Source organism: Felis catus, chromosome A2 (assembly GCF_018350175.1).
Source record: "Felis catus isolate Fca126 chromosome A2, F.catus_Fca126_mat1.0, whole genome shotgun sequence".
Taxonomy (NCBI): domain Eukaryota; kingdom Metazoa; phylum Chordata; class Mammalia; order Carnivora; family Felidae; genus Felis; species Felis catus.
Window position 1 is genome coordinate 148,152,300 of NC_058369.1, and position 20,820 is coordinate 148,173,119.

General features: G+C 50.3%; 1 protein-coding gene and 1 non-coding gene across 7 annotated transcripts in view; both read right to left on the reverse strand.

The window, feature by feature from the left end:
* PLXNA4 (plexin A4) overlaps positions 1–20,820 on the reverse strand; it is a 594,729-nt gene that overhangs the window by 178,372 nt on the left and 395,537 nt on the right. The gene's annotated exons all lie outside the window — the stretch shown is intronic.
* On the reverse strand, positions 15,698–15,782 carry TRNAR-UCG. Its single transcript has one exon. It is a non-coding gene; the product is annotated as a tRNA-Arg (tRNA).

Below are 20,820 nucleotides of genomic sequence, written 5' to 3' on the forward strand. Positions count from 1 at the left end.
TGGCACGGCCAGTTGATGGTGTCTGATTGCCTTTGGAGACTCAGGACTGGTGCTTAGGTAGAAAGTGGTTGCTAAGGACTTGCCATTGGCCACTGCCATGCTAGAGGTGGACTGTGAAATCGCGACACAATGACATTTTCCAGAGCCAGAATTTAGACCGCTGTACCTCTCACCTTCTCTCTGAGATCAGGTCTGGCACAGTTCATGGGTTACGAACACAGCTTGGCAAGTCAGTGGTGAAAGAAAAGGACACAAAGTCACATTTTTCCACTTCCCTTCAGGTTGCCTCTGAACAACCACAGAGGGCTCACTCAGTTGAGAAATGAGAACATTCTCCCGTTTCCCAGCCCAGCAGCTTAAGTAGGCTCCGTGCCTTAACTTACATAAACTTACAAATGAATAGGGAGTCACTTTGAGGAATGCACAAAAGATATCTTCTCCACACAGTCATTGCCATCTTCGAATTCCAGCATTTGAGGCACTTTTGTTTGGGTTAAGCTTCTTTTAAGATACAAATATTCTGATGAGGGAGAGGAAGCTGACCTTTGGGGTGGGGTGGAGTGGGGTAAAGAGAAAGGCCCTGATCTAGAAGAGGTTGCCTGTCTCTCTAGGTACCATCAACAAAATGGCGGGTTTAGGTGCACTCTCTGGTCCAGGTTACACGATTATATAGGCTAGATATGGGCTTTCGTTAGCTACAGTTCTTCCACGACAGAAGAGAATGGGGGTGCCTGGCGAAAGATTAATGGAGGGAACAACAGAAACCAGGATGGTTCAGGTTGGAGAAGTGGCGGCATTTTTGAAGAACTAAAGAGAAGTCTCCTTTTCCACCAAAATTTTGCTTAGGGGCTGGTTCTGGAACTCCTCTCCAAATCCTATGTCATTTTCAAAACCCTAATTTATGTATCATTATGAAAACAAACAAACAAACAAACAAAAACAAAAAACCACCAACAACTCAGCGCTTATGTGCCTTACTGACCTAAGACTTAAAACAAAGTGAAGTATACTCTGAGGGCTGACTCTAAGCATGGAACCTGAGTTTGGGCCCTTCCTCCTCACAGACCTTTTCTCTTGGTTACCTTTGGTGGGCCTCATGCCAGCACCAACCACCAGGGGTCACTGTTCCCTTCTGTTTCTTGGGGCCTTCCAACTTTCGCCCCAGTTAGCAAGGAGGGGACATGGAGGCAATGGCTTGAGGGGAGGGGAAAGATTGAAGAACTGAGCGTCAAGAAATCTCGGGAAGGGAGAAGGAGATTATACAAGCCATTACTCTCCAGGTTCCAAGACAAGCCCCACTGACCCCCCCCCCCCCCTCCTCACAAGACCCTGGGTGCTAGATCAGAATGTCCCTACATCCCTGGTCTGTAGCATGAAGTCCACTGGCTTGACCTGTAGCTGCATTCATTAGGCAGCGAGCTTTATTTCCTGTCCCTCAAGGTAGACCAGGGAAAAGCAGGATGGAAACACTTCTTTGTTCCTCTTCAGCCCAGAGGACTCTGCTCATGTCAGCTTGTCGTGTTGCGCTAGTGAAAGGTAGACAAAAAGAAGCCAGCAACAAAACTGTCTCACGTCACTTAATTTCCTCCCAGATTTCTAAGCAGGTAATTATTTCCTCAGCCTCCAATGGGCTGCAAGTACTCCAGAGAGTTTTTATTATTATTATTATCACAGACACTACATAAATAAGGGCGTCAGATAATTAACAATAATCTATTCTTCACTCTCCCAAGCATTTTGTTTATCCAATGGAAACCTATGCTCTTCCTCTATGGCTTTCTCTCCCTGCCTTTTCCATTTGGCGACTGAGATGAGCTGGTTGGAGGATCTGGGAGCAGGGGAGATATTTCTGTGACTGAGGCCAAGGAGACAGAGGACCCTGTGGGCTCTTCCATCGGCCACTGTGCGCAATCTGTCTCACAGATTGTGTTTTCTCTAGTTTGTGCCATGGTTGGACACTAACTGAGCACCTACTGTTTACACAGTAAACTGTTGCCACAGAAGATACAATCTTTGAATCAAAGGATTCAAAGGGAATTTGGCTACTTTCTACCCTCAAAGGTTTCTTGTCTAAAACAACTCAGATACAAAACACAATTTAGAAAGCAGTTTCATATCTATTACCTAATTTAATCCACACCACACTTAGTAGGTCTGCAATAAACACTTGTTGATTTAATAAATGAGCTACAATTCTGATGAAATAAGGGAGAGAGTTATTTTTATTCACATCGTAGGTGTAAATAAACCAAGACTTGAGGGGTTGAATGACATACCTGAAGTCAGATACAGCCAACAGGTGGTAAGTTGAGAATTTTCTACCAGATCTCTGCCAACATGTCCTATCGCCCACACCCAGCTCCTCCTGAGTGAAGTACAGAGATAACAGGCTGTGTGTGGCCACGAGAAGGAAAGAATGGTTAGCACTGTGCAGAATTGTGGTGCTTTGAGCTGACTTTTAAAGGAGGTATATGATTCACACGGAAGGAACTATAAGGAGGAACGTGTCCTGGGACTGGCTGGCATGAGCAGGTGGGGATGGAAGACGGTGTCATGTGTGTGCAGTGGGGACTGGCCAGCTATGGCCAGGACAGATGACTTCAGAGGGACAGGTGAGCAGGAAGCCTGGGGTGGTAGTTTGGAGGCAGGTACAAGAGACCCCTGAATGCTCTTCCAAGCACTGGGCTTGATGCCGCAAGCCAAGGCAGAAGTGTATGTTTCAGAGGCGGGAACTGGTGGAATCTGACTTTTATAAGAGGGGATAATCACCCATACTCTACTTTCCCAATTTGGAGAACCTACAAGAAGACCCTTGAAGGTGAGCATTTTTATCCCTTCAACAAAGGTGAGAATCTACTTACTGTCTCAAGCACCAAAAACACAAAATACTACACCACCAAGAGGCTCCCTACCTTGTGTCAGAGGTGGATTATGTAGAATAATCCACATTCTCTCAGTTCTGTCGTAGCCAACTTCTTGTGTTTGGGTCCTCTGTGTGAGCGTTAAGGGAATAACACATTTCTTCAAGGCAAGCTTTCTAACTGGAGTTTTGGAAATCCTTGATATGTTCTTTAATAAATGGAATCAACCGGGGCACCTGGGTGGCTCAGTCGGTTAAACGTCCGACTTTGGCTCAGGTCATGATCTCACGGTCCGTGAGTTCGAGCCCTGCATCGGGCTCTGTGCTGACAGCTCAGAGCCTGGAGCCTGTTTCAGATTCTGTGTCTCCCTCTCTCTCTGCCCCTCCCCTGTTCATGCTCTGTCTCTCTCTGTCTCAAAAATAAATAAACGTTAAAAAAATTTTTTTAATTAAAAAGAATAAATGGAATCAACCAATTTGGAGTCATGGGAAAAAATGGTGGAGTAAGTGACAGCTTTTTATTTTAGCCTTCCTCGACTGAGTCACTGTGGGGTAGAAACCCCAGCTCTTAAAGGCCTCTAGGCTAAGATTTGAAAACATAGGTTTAACTTGTCTATAAAGCAGTTACTCAGCTAACAATAGCTTAAACCTTTAAACTTTGAAAGAGTTTTTGGGTCCATTGTTTCAGTGTATCCTCACAGTGTGGTGAGCCAGGTTAGTAACATGTCTTTAGGCCCCAGCACACCAACAGATGCAGAACAAAATCCTAGATGTTAAGTGAATACCCAAATTCATGGCACCGCTCTCTTCACTCCTGAACCTGCTGCTGTCACCATACCGCCTCGACATTCCCTTGTTGTTAACCATCCTATAAATAAGGGATGGAATATGACCAGGAAAATCCACTCCCCAGTCTCCTACCTCCCCAGTTCTATCGGTGCAGAGTGAGGTGAGTAAATAAGATGCTATAAGACTGCCTGCTGGTTGGGCTTATTTTATTTTGGTGTGTTGTGTTATATTGGGTTGGGATGGGTTGGGCTGGATTGGGTTGCATTGGTTAGATTGGATTGCATCGTGTTGTGTTGTGTCGTGTTGCGTTGGAATGTGTTGGGTCGGGCTGGATTTGATTTACTGGCCTGAGACAAAGCTTGTCCTGATTGTGTATGCTTTGTGGCATTCAGTGTCCACTTGCTTGCCCTTGCCAAGCCACAGTGGTTTCACAATGACCAAGTCATGCACGGCAAGAGCAAAGTAGGGCACCACCAGCAAAGGCCAGAGCTCATTGCCTGGACACCCACTTCAGAGACCCTCCCAGCCTGCTCCCTCCCTCAGCTGGCTCAGGTTACAGCCAGCCAAGCAGCTTCAGAGAGGGGAAGGAAGAGAGCCAAGGGCAGGGAGGGAGAACAAGAAACAGAGGGGACGGCAGGCAGAGTTTGCAGGCCAGAGAGCATTCTCCACAAGTATTAAGTATCTGTGACTCCTGAGAATGGCTGTGATCTGTTGACTGTTTTTCCAAAGACTGAAGGTAACCTGGTCAATGAAACTCAACCCCCAGCAGTTTTGATGTAAGATCACCGCATGAGACAAGGCAAGGACAGAAGTTCACCCCAAACAAGTGGGCCTGCAGTGCAGGTAGTCACGAGGCAGAGGCTACGACGGGGAAACTGAGGCAGACGAGACCACAATACTGGCCAGCAGTATGCTTCAGGGGAAGGACATAAGATCAGTCTGTGCTCATGTGCCCTGGGTGCAGGAGAGCCCAGCTGAGGGGGGGCGGGCTGCTCACACCCCCTCTCCCTGCTCCCCGCCCCTAGGGCTGGGAGCCAGGAGGACCTCAGCGGCTTACATTTGCCTCCCCCCCACCCCTCCCCCACAGAGGGCACTTTTCACAACTCTCACTATCATCCTTACCTCCTGTGTTCTTCATGGAAAACAGGAAGGGAGGAGGAAGAGATCTTTTCAGAGCCTCTGGTGACCATTCTGCGCTTTGCTTTCCTTTTTCCTCCCCCCCTCCCCCGCCTCCGATCTCATCAGTCCCTGAACTGAGAAATCTAATGCATCTGTACTTGTGGCAACAGGTGAACCAACAGCTGCTGCTGCGGCTTCGCAGGGCCAGTGGGCCCTGGTGGGTGGTGTCCGTGTGCACGCGCTTGCGTGCGTGAGTGAGTGTGTGAGTGTGTGTGTGTGTGTGTGTGTGTGTGTGTTCTGAAACTGCTCTTTCATCAGCGGGAACTCCGCGTTGAGTTCTGCATCTCCCCCTACCACCAGTAGGTGGCAGAGCTGCGACGGGCCGGTGATTACAGTCTACTAGCCCTGAAACGCACCGGTCGGCTGTGGTCCAACTGTGGGAGGGAAGGTGTGTCCACTGGGAAGCCGGCGTGGCCCACACAGAGGTCCTGAGCAAGACGACTGGGGAAGGGCTATCCTAAAACTCTCCAGAAACCCCCTCTTCTCCTTTCCCTCTCTCTTCTGTTCTTCTGAATTTCCCCTAATTTTATCTAGCAAGGGGTAAGCCTATTAGCGTTGATGAAGCATCTGCAGCAGTGGTTTTCAGACTTCATGGGTAGACCATCTACCTTCGGAGTTGGTGAGAACACAGCTTCCCAGGCCCTTTCACTGGGATTCTCTCAGCATGGCCGAGGTGGAGCCCAGGAACTTGCATTCCCAATAAGCACCACTGGTGATTCCCATGCAGTGGCCAGGGAGCCCCAAATTGAGAAACAGGGAACTATGACATCCCGGGTATGGCGAGGAGGCCTTCATACGACCATCTGCTCTCAGGCCTTGTGCAACTTCTCCTTCTCGCCACCTGGTTCCTGCTCTTCAAACACGTCATCGCCGTACTCCTCTGCCATGACGTTGTTCAAGCTTTGCATTCCTCAGAGACCACGTCTTTTTCCTCATGCTAATCTCCTGGTGCTCTAAGATCATTGACTTCCCACTCTTCCAGGAGGTTTTCTCCAACTTGCTGTCACCCTAGCCTTTCTTTCATTCTGTGTGAACCCCTGAAACGCCTAGCAGCCTCCCCCACCTCAGTGGTTATGGGGTTCTACAGGGATTGTGCAGGGTCGGGGAGGGCGCACCCCTTCCTTCTCCCATTTCCCTGCTATCCCATCCAATTGCCTGGGAAAAGCTTCCACTCCTGGATGTCCTCCAGGCAAGGCTCCACAGTCAAGCTGCCCAAAGCCGAACGTGGATGTCCTTGGTATAGGGTATCTCCCTGAAAGTCAACAGACACAAAACCCACCCAAAGCGGTCGTGCTGGCTGCTCCTAAGATAACACAGTCAAACTCTGAAGCTCCCATGCATAAGGTTGCCAGGGCCGCCATAACAAAATACCACAAGCTGAGTGGCCTAAAACAACACATTTATTCTCTCATAGTTCTGGAGGTTAGAAGCCTGAGACCAAGGTGCTGGCAGGGTCATGTTCTCTCTGAAGGCTCTAGGGAAGAATTTCTCATTGCTTTGTCCGAGCTTCCGATGGTTGCTGGCAATCCTTGGCTTTCCTTGGCTGTGGCAGAATAAAGCCAACCTCTGCCTCTGTCTTCACAGGGCATTCTTCCCTGTGTCTAAGTCCAAATCTCTCACTCTGTTCTCTTATAAAGCCACCAGATGTCGGATTGAGAACCCACCCTAATCCAGCATGACTTGGATTACATCTAAATAACTTCATTACCTCTGCAAAGACTCTGTTTCCAAATAAGGTCACAGTCACCTGCACCAGAGGTTGGGACTTCAACATTTCTTTGGGTGAGGGGCGGGGAAGGAAACATACAATTCAGCCTATCACACCCATACGCTAAAGGCACTGCTGTCATGTTTTACCTTATGATCGAAAAAAGAGAGCAGCTTTAGGGGGTTAGTGCCTCTCTACACACTTCATATGAATAAAAACATTTCTTCTGGTGGACACAGTATGAAAGCCCAGTTAATACATAGCCCCCTGTGACTTCCTGGATTAGAAGCGTCTAAAGCAAGTCGGCTTCTTGACTTCCCTGGCACCGTGGTTCTGAGAGCGTGGGCCTCTGACCAGCGGCATCTGGGAACTTGTTAGAAATGTACATTTCTCCAGCCTCACGGCAGACCTACTGGCTGAGAAACTCTGAGGGTGCGGCCAGCAATCTGGATAGAAGAAGCCCTCGAGGCAATCATGAAATTCACTGAAGGCTGGGAATGATTGCTTCAGTAGAGGGGGCACAAGGGTGGCCCCAGGGAGAGGAGCCACTGGCTGATACCACGTGTTGCCCGAAATGCCCTTGTTCTGCCCTCCCGTCCCTGGCAATGCCAGCCCCCAGCCACCCTGCCCCATCTCTAGCCTGGAGAGGGTGTCAGATGCCAGCACATCAACTCATTGCACACTCACTAGCCAGCATTTTTCTCTCCTCACCTGGCTCTCCTGCCGCCCCCTCACACACACTTATGATGCCCTCACCTCCGTCCCTCTCTTTCGTTTGACAAAGAGAAGAGCTTGGCAGGGGTTGGTTTACTTAACTTTGATCACACGCAAAACACACTGTTATTTTTCTATCTGCCAGGCTGCTGAAGGCAAGGATGTCAGACCCAGGATCTGCATGAACGTAAAATCTAGTTTACCCTAGCATGTCTGTGTTCTAGGCAAGCTTTTTTATTTTAGTTTTTCAAAATCACGGTCCAATTCCCAGAGAGGTACCAGTGACAACCTCTTGGATGCTCACTGCACTGGCTGTGACAGTCTCCGTACACATTGCCCGACCCGGAGAATGAGCAACTCCCATAAACGGCAGACGGTGGGTCACCTCTGACATCTGCTCTCCACATTTCTGATCCCCTGGTAGGGCTTGTTCAAAGCAACGCTGAAGTTTTGGTGCACCATGTGTGTTTGCTAGCCGGCATGCACTGGCAGACAGACCTGCAGGAAGGCAGATAGACTGGCAGGAGGGAGCCCTGGGGGACATGTGTTGGAGTCTGGTGAACGTTCAAGACAAAATTTTAAAGATATTTTTGTGGGTTGGGGGTGGGGAGGAGCAGAAAGCACTTGGGAGAGAGCGAAGGCGTGGGTATTGGAAAGGCCTGTGTGCAGGTGATCTACCTCCTAGCCCAGTTGCAAGCCCCTGGAGGGACTCCCCAGCTGAGCACGGGGAAGGAAGGGAAGCCAAATACGGGAAGGAGGAAGTGTAGAGAACGCTACAGCTCCACACCCAGGAGAAGGAGGCAACAAGCAGAAGCTGGCATATTTGTCTATCTAGCCAACTGTTTTGATGTCTGGGCAAATTACCCTCCAGTTTCCACGCCTCTTTCTCCCAATTGCTAAATTGGGCACAATTATAGTAGAGTCATAGTGAGAAAAAATGCAATCAAAATGAATATGGTGAGGAAAAGGGTTTGCAAAAGGAAGATGGCAGAGAAATCTGGAAATCTTTGCATGCAGGCACTCTGGTCTAAGACACAATTTGCATTGAGTCTGGAAACCAAATAGACAAAGGCTTGAGTTCCAATTCCCTAAGAGGGCTGCCTTATTCAATTCGATTCTCCAAGATGGAGCGTCAGAATGCAAGAGGCTGTTGCCAAATTCTGTGACACAACAAAAAAGGTGGCATGGCTGAGCATCAAACCAGACACAGCTCTGATCTGATCTCAACCTCCCCAGCCTCCAACCCCGAACAGTGGCTGGCCACTTAGGAGTTGACCACTCTGCCACTATTGTTCATTCGGTTTAAAATACTCCTCCCTTCTTAAGCCCATCACGCACCATATGCATTGCCAAAACTATGGTGACTTATTTTCTTTAGGGATTTAGATCATTGGGTCACTCTTCCAAATGGCCAGAGACCCTCAGGAAGAAGAAATGTCACAAACCCAGGTATAGATATCACTATCCTGGGGTTCAACTTCCTGTGACTTACAGATCTGTTCAGACTTTAAACAGGACAATTGATCCACTAGACAGTGTAGTCCGGAGGGGCCTTAAGATCGGAAACACAAAGGTTGGGAAGGGGGGGCACATTTATATCAGTGAATTCTCCTCTGGCATCAATGGAGTACGCTGGGTGACATAATGGAAATTCATGGAGGGAAGAGATCTATGGAAGGAGACACTCATAACTCAGGTGGCCACTGAGCTGTGATCCCGTGAGTTCACCTTGTCCAGCCTGTCTTCCCTCCCGCCTCCCCCCAACCTGGCTGTAAATCATCTGTATGTGTACATTGCTGAGAGCTAGTGACTGATTCATGAAACCCAACAGACAGATGCCCTGGTGGGAACATGAGGCTGAAGGGTCAAGGCGTATCATCAGGAGGTTCCAGGATTCCAGCACTGTGGTTTCCACAACCCTCTCTGGGTGCCTCCACCCTCCTGGCTCAAGAGTCCAGGACCTGTCTTCTTTACCCACTGGCTTTGCAGGCTCCTGCCAGCCTGGTTAAGTTGGCTGAGACTCGCTGCAGCGAGACAACACAAGAGTCTCCTCCCCTTACACCTGCTTTCCTTCCCCAGATGACCCGCTCTTCCCCTCTCCCCCCTGCCCTACATCTCAACATTTTCCCTCCTCATTGGGGAACGGCCTTAGTTTACCTATGGTGGTGGTGGGGGAGGGGCTGATGGTGGGAATAACTGCTTTGTGCTTATTTCCTCAGACAATGTGACGACAGGGTGTGTTGACATGCCAACAACCGTGACCATGACACCGTGCCGTTTGCTTACGTTGTGGTTTTGTGAAGTGTACCATCCGGTCCTCACAGCGATCTGAGGAGTTAGGCATTAGGATCCCCAAGGACTATGATGAGGCAGTAAAAGCAAAACTGTCAACACCAAACCCCCCAACCCAGAGGCCTGACCTGGTCCTCTTGCAATCTCCCAGGACAGTTCTAGGCAGACCCTCCAAAGAAGGTCTGCCAGATCCTCGGTCAAGGCAGGTGCTCTGCTGTGCAGGGGGGCTCAGTGCACCAGGGACTCCCCTGGGCCATGGGTGGTGGTGGCCAGGCTGAGCCCCCTAGAGCATAGACCACCCTCAGAACTGGGACCAAGTTCTGTCAAAAGCTCTGAGCCCAGGATTGAGAAACTTGAGGTCTCATGTATGGGCATGTCACTTTTGGGAGACTTGTAACTTCCATTTTTTGCCACTTCATTATCTGGGTGGCTGTTAAGAAAGACAGGTCACCTTCTGTGCCTTCGCTCCCTCACATGGAAGTGAGGCCCTCTGTATCTCTGAGGTTCCTCCAAGCAGAAGATTCTGCGCCCCTACGAGGGTGCAAACTGATTCAGACACAAATAATCACAACATCTGCCTGAAGACTGAGATGCAGTGGGGCTGTAGCCAGCCAAGAGCCACGCAGGGACAGAGACAGGCAAACAACAGGTGACAAGTGCCCGGAGAGATTTACGCTGTGTGCAGAAACCAGGCTCTCTCTGCAAAGTGCACACAGAACTGAAGAGAAGTATGTCAACCGGTAAACCCCAAACCAGGCTCTCAGATCCTCCCAAGAGGAGAGTGAGAGGGACGGAGGCGATGGGAGAGGAGGGGAAAGGAGAAAAAGAGAAATTTTAAAGATCTGCCGGGTTTGACACTCACATGAAAATGTCCCGGCAGATTTTCATTTGCTGTTAACAATCATTTCTGTTTCCATTTATTCTGGCGGGGTTTTGTGTCATGTAATCACTGTTTTAGTTCATTTCCCTCCAATGATAGATTGTGATAAGTCAAGTTGGTTGTTAATAATGCTACAATTTACCTAACAAATTCCGAGCTTGTAGTACAGCTTCATTAATATGTTTAATTTATCGTTACAATTCCTTCCAGGTTAATGGTTTGAAAGTACGTTGGAGTTTAATCTGAGCGGTTATTATAAAGTGCTTGTTTCTCGTTAAAATGTAAAGCTGAGATACCCAAGATTTACTTGGGATAAGCTGGCCAGAATAAATCTCTTCTTTGCATTGGGAAAGGAATGAGTGTTGGCTATTAAAAATGTTCAGAATTGGAGAGGCCTCCTGATAACTTTAAAGTAATTTTGCAGATTAAACTGCCTTTCCCTAGGGCTAATGGAAGAGACGCCTAAGCCCAGCATTCATTCCGGCAGGATTTTTGTCTGGATGCTGCAGGGTGGCAGGGGCACTGGAAAATGGATGAGAACCGAATTCTACCCAAACATAAGCATTACAGATTCCTGGAAAGGTGAATGAGTGTTGGGTGATGGGTGACAGGAATCAGATTCAAACTCACGAGCCTTTCCCGTGCCCTTGGGGAAGATTAAAATCAAGAATCGGAAGTCCTTCATAGAGAACAAAACAGGACAGCAGCCTTCTCTTCCCCAGCTGGAATTTGGACGGGGTCCCCTGACTGGCAAACTGCCCACAATACTCTCACAGAAGCTGAGACACCCGCCCCCAGCCACTTTCACTTCTGTGGTTCCTCAGATGGGTCGTTCTTCGGGGTAACTCTTAGCTCAGCGCGGGAGAAGAAAGAGACACTCACTCTGCGTTTCCAGTTTAACCACCCAATTTCTTAGAGTTAGTTTCCAGAGTGCCTAAAACTTCTCCTGGATTTGAGGTATGAGCAAGGATGCCTCAGAGCTTCCAAGGAACCTTTGGAGTACCTGGCCAGCGATAGTCAGTGGGTTTGTGGGTAACTGAACAATGGCAGGGGAACTTTCGAAATTTTAATCCTCAAGACTGCTCTGGATGTGTCTCTGGCTCCTGTGGGAAGCTCAGGAAAACAAGTGTCATGGGTTGAATTGTGTCCCTGTCCCAAAGCTATGTTGAAATCCTTAGTTGAAACCCTTAGTACCGATGAAGGTGGCTTTATTTGGAAGTATGGGCTGTGCAGATGTGATCATGAGAAGATGACGTTATTCATGCGGGCCTTACTCCAGTATTACTAGGTCCTTATAAAAGAGGAAGACGCCATGTGATATAGATCAGAGTGATGCAGAGGCAAGCCATGGGGCACCAAGGACGGATGGCTGCCATGAGGAGCTCAGAAGAGGCAAGGAGGGCGCTACCCAGTCTCAGAGGGAGCAGGACCCTGTGGACACCTTGGTTTTTGACTTCTAGCCCCCAACGCTGCGAGACAATACGTGTTTGCTCTTTTGAGCCAACCACCTTGTGGCACTTTGTTACAGCAGACCTAGGAGATGAGTGCAAGGGAGCCTAGCAGGGCATTGCGGAAGTTAGGGACGGTCTTGTAAAAGGGGAGGGGTGGGCATGGGTGTGCAGAGCCCTCAGGGCCAGAAAAGCAGTGGGTGCCACAGAAGCTGGCTTCTCGGACACAGCAGCCCTCCCTGACCCCACCCAGTCTCTCTTTTCTTCCACAGACCTTGAATCGAGTCACCTTATGTGATGGTTAGTTTTATGTGTCAACTTGACTGGGCCACGGGGTGCCCAGATATTTGGTTAAACATTGTGAGGGTACTTCTGGGTGAGATTAACATTGAATGGGTAGACTGAGTAAAGCAGATTGCCTTCTCCAGCGTGGGTGGGCCACCCCTGATCTGGTGAACAAAAAGGCCAAATAAGAGAATTCTCTCTGCCTGTGTTCAAGCTGGGACATCACTCTTCCACCTTCAGACTCAGATATGGATGGAAATCTACACCATTGGCTCTTTTGGGTTTCCAGGTTGCTGCCCACAGACCTTGGGACTTTTCAGCCTCCGTAATTATGTCAGCTAATTCCTTATCATAAATCTCTATCTATCGATCTATCCACCCATCTATCCATCATCTATCTGTATCTCTTATTGGTTCTGTTTCTGTGCAGAACCCAGACAGTAAATCCTGGAGTCAGATGCCTGGAAGCCCTCGACTAATGAGTCCCAGGCATTCCCATGGCCTACGTTCCACCTACCCCTTCTCTTCATTTTCATCTTTCTCACCTTCCTACTATGCCCCCCCCCAACTCGGCCTTGGCCTCAGGACCATTCTATCCTCTTGGGATGCACAGGCAGCTGCTCCCTGACTTCTTGCAACTCCTTTACTCACACGTCATCTCTCCTCGGAGAGGTCTTCCTTCATACTTCCGATTCTAATGGCTCCCATCCCTCTAACAGGTCACCATTCTCTTGCCCAGTTTAATTTTTCTTTACAATGCAACCTGAAACTAAAGCTGCTCACTTCCCCTGCTAGAATATAAACTTACTGAAGGCAGGGACCATGTTGGTCTTATTCCCTACTGTTCCTCCAGCATCTGTGCCCGGTGCTTGGTACAAAGTGGGGACTTGATAAGTTTTGTGGCTGGAAGGGAGTGAGGACAGAGTGAAAGAAGGAAGGAGGGAGGGAGGGGAACAGCCTTGCGGGCCCAAACCCTGACCCCACACCATCCACCACCCAAGGGTGGCCCCCGGGGTCTGCTCATGCCTAGAGCATCCCATAGTTTGTCACTCCAAGACAAGGCTGCAGTCTAGGGTTGGGAGTGTCAAGAGATAAGTCAGTTGTATAAATACACACACACACACACACACACACACACAGAGAGAGAGAGAGAGAGAGAGAGAGATCCAAGGAAGATTATAATTGCTAATTATCAAATTCTATTGACCACCCTCAGCCCCACCTCTACCTCTAAACCTTCTGAAGTGGTAAATTATTCCAGAAAAAGATCAATATACAGCCTGCTGGCCTAGAAAGTAGGGCCCTCTCTGAATGTATTCCGCTGGTCATCCTGGTAACATCAGCGTTGGCCACTCGTTCAAGAACATGCACTGAAGGCTTGCTATTCTCTAAATCCTCAGGACACAGGAGTGAATGCTCTGTGTGAAGAAGATACAGTCTTAACTGTGTATGACTTACTCATCAAATTGTATTAAATTAAAAAGGACTTTCATATAAAAGTCAACACCTTATAAAGAAGGGATGCGAAGTCAGTCCCTGATGGCAGACAACTTTCGAGCAAGTCCTCTGTGGACCAGACTCCTCATCCACCTGTTGGATGAGGTGGTCCTCACTCTTCCTATTAGGCTCTAAGATCAGAGAGACCTGTCCCTGCTTGGGGACACAGGTGACCTCTCTTATCCATCTGGAAGGAAGCCAGTGGATTGGGCAAAAAGAACTTCTGGTCCCCACGGAAGGGATGGGGGTGGGCAGATGTCTTCCCAGTGAGGTGTCTGGCCTTGCTAATGGGGGTTGAGCTTCTCTTCTCCGTCTCCAAGTTAAGTGAAGGGTCACTGGGGTCGGGCGGTCGCTGGCTTCCCTTCCTCCTGACAGATCCATAATTAGAAGGAGACAGAGCATTCAAAGAGGAGTGTTTGGCTCCAGGCACATCCTTGTCAGCCTGTCAAGCAGAAGCCTGTTCTCCACGAGCTATTTTGAGCCACCTCCTCAGCTGCATTTCTGATCCTCTTGGCCCATGACACCCTCCCCCCACCCCTTCCTCCCCACCGAGTCTCCATCACGACGTCACTGAGGCTTCTAGGTTTGGGGGAGGGCTGGACAAAAGGAGCATTTTGTGCAAGATGCTTGAGCACGGGCAACACGGGGGGCAGCCGCCTCACCCTGCCCCACACCTCCTACCTCTGGTCCAGTGGGTGGTGTGAAAGGACCAGAGGGCAGGGGGTCTCGACTCTTGGAGAGATTATTACCAGAAGCCATAAAGTTCAACAGAGCCCTGGCCTCAGAGCACGTGAAGGGTAAAAATTCCTTAGGATGTGATGGGAGGCAAACGGGGATGAAGAACAAGAGAGGTTGTGCCCTCTGCCTGGATCGGCCTGGATCGGCCCCAAGGAATTCCCAGGGACTGGGGGAGGCTGGCAGAATCCAGAACACTGCGCACCACCCAGGAGTCCCCAGCGCCACAGCAGCAGGAAGAACATACCAGAAAGGAAGAGCTCCCCTCCACAGCCCTCAGGGGAAGGTGCTCTCGGGAAGACCTTATGAGTCCACTTGTAGGGGACGGCCTCCATGTTCCCAGATATCTGCCACGCGTGCCTCACAAGCACTGGTCCCTGCCCTGTCACCCACGTCACTTCACACGCACCACCAACCTGAGCCTCCACGGCTCACCCAGTGTGGACCATCCGGGCCCCATAAAAAGGCCCCTCGCTTTGTACTCCTGGCATTCTCTGGGCAAGCAGGACATAAGTGAGTGGTTCCCTGAGGCTGGGCTGGGTAGAGGAGGGCTGGGGGTCGGGGGAGACAGCTCGCGAAGCAGAGAGAGCAGGCGTTAAGAAGTGTGTGCTGGAGGGGCGCCTGGGTGGCTCAGTCGGTTAAACGTCCGACTTCGGCTCGGGTCATGATCTCACGGTTCATGGGTTCGAGCCCCGCATCAGGCTCTGTGCTGACAGCTCGGAGCCTGGAGCCCGCTTCGGATTCTGTGTCTCCCTCTCTCTCTGCCCCTCCTCTGCTTGCCTCCCTCTCTCAAAACGAAATAAAAACATTTAAGAAATTAAAAAACAGGAAGTGGATGCTGGAGTCAGCACTACAGGCTGTGTTACTGGGCAGCGGCCTCAGCGCTGAACCAACTGCCTGGCGTGTGGGATAAATACAGCATTCTACCCTCCGATCAGCTGCCGGCAGCACCTGTTGTTGGGAGGGGCGGCCGTGAGCCTGCTTTTAGGAAAATCAACCCCTTCGCTTCTGCATCCCACTGAGAAGGAGGGTTCCTGATGCCTGGGGGTGGAGGGCACAGCCCTGAATGGGGGGTGGCTTTTCATGGAGGGGGTGCCCCTCCACTGGGTGCAGTTTCCACCCAGGAATGGCCTGTGGAGAGGTGCTCACACTCTCTTCTGGGCCACCAACTGCCCGTTCTTTTTATTTAATTTTTTTGATGTTTATTTATTTTTGAGAGAGACAGAGACAGAATGCGAGTGGGTTAGGAGCAGAGAGAGAGGGAGACACGGAATCCAAAGCAGGCTCCAGGCTCTGAGCCGTCAGCACAGAGCCCGAGGCGGGGCTCGAACCCACGAGCCGTGAGATCATGACCCGAGCCGAAGTCGGATGCTCAACCGACTGAGCCACCCAGGCGCCCCTCAACTGCCCATTCTTATGAGAATCATTCTCAGGTGGGGGGGGCGGGGAGGAGAGCATGAATCAGAACCGGGCTTCGCTAGGGACACCTCGCTGACCATCTCGAGCTGACCCTGCTATCTGACGCAGACAAGAGTCATCAGCACCACTACGTGTGTTGTTTCAGGTCATGCTCGTGGCACCTCTAAGGGGGGGAAACTGTGGCAGATGAGGACAGGCTGTCTTTACTCAGAACCCAACTGTGCAGAATGCCACAGCCGGCCAAGAGATTCGCACGGTCCCGTTTCCAGGGGTGGCTCGCTGTAGTTCTCAGGGGCTGGTCCTGGGGCCAGCAGCATCGGCGTCCCTTGCTTTGTTCAAAAGGCAAGTTTGCAGACCCACTCCAGACCAGAATCAGAAACTCTAGGGGTGGATCCAGCCATGTGTGTTCTAACAAGCCCCCCAGGCGATTCTGATGCACACCCAAGTCTGAGAACTTCTGCTCAAAGCATACCCTACTGTCAACCCATTCAGGAAACCTCTAGGCAAAGTCGAAATGCCCTAAAAATTGAGTCTGTCCCTGGAATCCAGCTCCAACCTTACCCTTCCAGCACTTACCCCAGACCCACTCTGGAGTCTCCCTTGCTCTTTGGGAACAACCATCATTATTCCTTCACCCCATGCCTGACTCTCTGACTCTCAGTGTATTTTTCTAAGTTTATTGGTTTATGTTGAGAGAGAGACAGAGACAGAGAGGGAGAGGGAGTGCAGCAGGGGAGGGGTAGAGAGAGAGAGAATCCCAAGCGGGCTCTGCACTGTCAGCGTGGAGCTCCATGTGGGCTCGAACTCACGAACTATGAGATCATGACCTGAACGGAAATCAAGAGTCAGATGATTAACCGACTGAGCCCCCCAGGCGCCCCTGACTCTCAGTGTATTTTTCTGTCTTTTTGTTTGTGTTTCCCTTTGTCACAAGGAGATGGTTGGTGAGCTCCTCCAGTTTGCGTCCCCACAAGATTCTGCTCAAGGGTGCTCATCCCTCCGCCTGCCTGTCCTCCTGCTATGGCCCCACGTCCCCAGGATCCCGTGTCTGTCACACCCTGCCTTGATGGAAACCAGAGAAAATCAGTTAAGCACAACCCTTAATTGTGGCAGCATCGCCACAGAGTCCGGAGCCAATTCCAGCTGCTTTTCCTTGTTTGCATCATGGGCCTCCAGCTTCACGGGTTGTTTTTAATTACCGAAATAATGACAATCCGAATCCCTGTGCACCAAGCCATTCTCAAGGGATCACAGGACACGGAGATAAAAATGGGTTGGCTCTTGGCCTCTGGACGCACTCTGGAAATTCGAGGATACTGACAGATGAATGGAGGCGCCACCTGCCTGGAGTGGAGGGAGGGTCCCCAAGTTCTAGTCCCACCGCCCCTATATCTATATTTGGTGACCTAGACCCAGTCGCTCTGAGTCCTGTGATAAAAATTTTCTATTTACAAAATAGGGAAGATTCCCTCATTCATTCAACAGATACTCTTTGAGCTTACAAGAGGCCAGGTGCTGTGCCAGGCACTGGGGACACACAGCATCCACGACACCAGACTCTTTTAAGGGGAGCTGTGTATTGTGTGTTCAGGGTTATAGCTGCAATCGAGGAGGTGCTGTGGGCGCTGGGAGGTAAGGGGGGGGTGTCACAGAGCAGATTTGCCTCAGTTGATTCTTTTTAAAAAATTTACTATTTTTATTTATTTTGAGAGAGAGAGAGAAAGGGAGAGAGAATGGGGGAGGAGCAGAGAGAGAGAGAGGGAGACAGAGGGAGAGAGAGAGAATCCAAGCAGGCTCCAGCCCCCATGTGGGACTCAATCCCATGACCATGAGATCATGACCTGAGCAGAAATCAAAAGTCAGACGCTTAACCGACTGAGCCACCCAGGCGGCCCCGCCCTGGGTTGATTCTTAGGGAATGAGTGAGTATTCTGCCCATAGTAAAGAAGGAGAAAAATCCAGTTTAAGGAACAGCATGTGCAAAGACTGGAGGCGGGAAGGACGCGCCTTGTTTGGGGTGTTTGGGTGGTAGCGAGGCATTCAGTGCGGCTGAACAGAGGACGCTTGAGGGGGGTGACGGAGAGAAAGTGAATGCAGGAGGGGAGGCCATAGCGGTGCTGGCCACCTCCCATTGGGGCGTCAGAGACAGCCACAGGGATTTAATCGATTGCCTCGCAGTGGCAGAGTAACCATCAGAACGAAGCTTTCACGCTTTCCAGGAATCACCACTCAGAGTGAAATATAACCCACTTACCAGTGAATGATGCAGAGGGGACAGGAACGAGAAAGGGTGGAAAATGTCCTCAGTTCTTAGAAATAAAACCTGCCTTCTGCCCAGTAGCAGTCCTGAGTATTTCTTCAAGGCACGCTTTAAAATGTACAAATGTAAAGAAGTTGACACGCCAGGGAGTCCCACGAGGGAACCTCCCCGGTTCCAAATTGTGCCTGTGTTTGGCTGTGCGGAGGTGAGTGGTCCCCACAGAGACCCCTCGGTGAATGGTACGGTGGGTTGGGGGCTGAGCGCCTGAGCTGGGCTTGGATTCGATCTGGGTCATGGGTCAACTGGGCTCAAACAGAGGGATGTGTCCAGCGGCCCAGGCAGTCACCTTGTGGATATGACCTGGTGTGCCACGCTTCTCTGTTCATCACCAAAGCGGTCCAAGACGCCTGTCATAAGGGGTTACAGGCGGTGCTTAAGAGTATAATCCAATTTTTTTGAATAAAGGGGTAGGTCAGCCAAGGGCAGTGACGGAGCAAAGCTGCTCCTTTTACTGAGATTCCCCAGTCACCTTTGGCGTCTGAATTGCAGCCTGGGTCTCAGGATCCACCAGTCATTTCCCAAGGTTCAAGCCTCCGCTCGTGTCAAGACAGAGTGGAGATTGCGATGGGGCAGAGTGGGGGAGGGGGCATCAACCCTGGCAGCAGCAACAGCTCCTTGGCCACGTTAATGAGAAGCTTTGTTCTGCATCACCTAGCTGTATAATAACAGCAGGAATTAATACAACCGCAAATTAATAGCACAGAAGAGCAGTCGGGAGGCAGAGATACATTCCTAATGGGCTCAGCTGAGAGTGGAAAGAAGATATATATGGGAGTCTCTCCCGGCCCTGGCCACTGAACCTTACCGACCCCTGCACACACACCTCACCTTTGTCAAGGACAGAATGCTCGCCTCTGCCAAGGGTCACTGGGGCCTGCAGCCTCCCTGCTCCCTGACCCCACCCCTTCCTGCTTAGAGTCGCCGGCCAGAGAAGGAGCTAGATGCTCTGCTCTGTTGCTCGGGGACCCAGGCCATCCGTGTCTGAGCCCTGCACATGTCACTCCCCAGCAAAGGTGAGAACACTTCTTGCCATTGCCTTTCCCCAGATCACGTGGTTACGGAGAGTTGTCAGGAGCAATTTTCTATTGGGGCCAAGCAAACTGCTCACTCAGCCATTAAATCTAATAATAACAATGATAAAGGTAATAACCTCAAGTTTACAGTATTTCTCTCATCATAATAATGCACGGCCATTGCTCTCAGGCTTCCTCTTCCCACGTCTCCCCTTCAGGGGTCCCAAGCCACCAGCTCTCCATCCCACTGGCCAAAGCACCACTGATGACCAAGCCTGAAGTCAGCCATGTGCTTCAAACGGTGTGCAGTTGGGTCCTGTGGAGAGACAACCATTGGTCCTGTTCTCCTTGTCCTGCAGGAGATGGGGCGGTGAGTGCCACAAGACCCAGTAGTGACAGTTGAGGATCCGGGGAGAGTAGAAGGGGCGCTTGGGCATTGAGAGCTGGACTCCAGACTCTGCTCAGCCACGGCATTCTGGGTGACCCTGGGCAAAGCACTGAACGTCAACAGGCTGTATGTGTATCCTTTATGAAATATGCACAGATTTTTTTCTGAATTTCCTTCAAGCACTCACATTTTACTAACAAGTTACTTGTTCATTAAGGGAGCATTCTGAAAGCCTCTGGAATCCCTGACTCTTCTCTCTCTCTACCCATGAAGGGAGCGGATGGAAGCATTGTGTCCACCTCAGGTGTAAAAAGACATCACCATTCTTTGCCATAACAACTGAGACCCTCAGGCCAGAGAATGCACGTTCTTGCCATTTAAGTTGAGATTTTGGCTGATGTACTGTGCCTGGGAAGTAGGCTTTTCCCATTCCGTTCCTGGACATAGCCTTTTCCCATTCCGTTCCTGGACGTAGCCTTTTCCCATTCCGTTCCTGGACGTAGCCTTTTCCCATTCCATTCCTGGACGTAGCCTTTTCCCATTCCGTTCCCCATTCCATTCCTGGACGTAGCCTTTTCCCATTCCGTTCCTGGACGTAGCCTTTTCCCATTCCATTCCTGGACGTAGCCTTTTCCCATTCCGTTCCTGGACGTAGCCTTTTCCCATTCCATTCCTGGACGTAGCCTTTTCCCATTCCGTTCCTGGACGTAGCCTTTTCCCATTCCGTTCCTGGACGTAGCCTTTTCCCATTCCGTTCCTGGACGTAGCCTTTTCCCATTCCGTTCCTGGGACCCGGTCCGCTCTGAAATCAGGAGGCTTCTCTCCTTGCTACTGTCCTCTGTGGCCCCTGGTCTTTACGTCTGTGTTTGGGAGCAAGAACATCTTCACCCCAGTTCTTATTTAACTGTAGCAAGAGCCTCACTCAAGGGTGGCTGAGATTGGGTAAAAAAAAAAAAAAACAAAACAAACAACAGTGGCAAGGGGAGACATCATCTATTGAAAGTGTGCCCAATTCTTAACCTGAGGAGCTGGGATTTCTAAACTCCTCACAGGGAGAATTTAATCCAGGATTATTACGTGAAGGGTGGTCAGATTTCTATAACCAAGGAAGAGAGGTGGTGTCGACTGGTATTCAGACAGGACAGCAGGGGAAACTTGGTGGAAGTGAGGAGTGTTCATGAAACCAGGACAGGCTTGCCAATGGAGCCGAGGTACTTGAACAGAGATCTTTGCAGACGGGATGGTTCTCAATGGCTCAGGGAGTTTGGAGAGAAGTCGGTGCAGAAGGAGGTG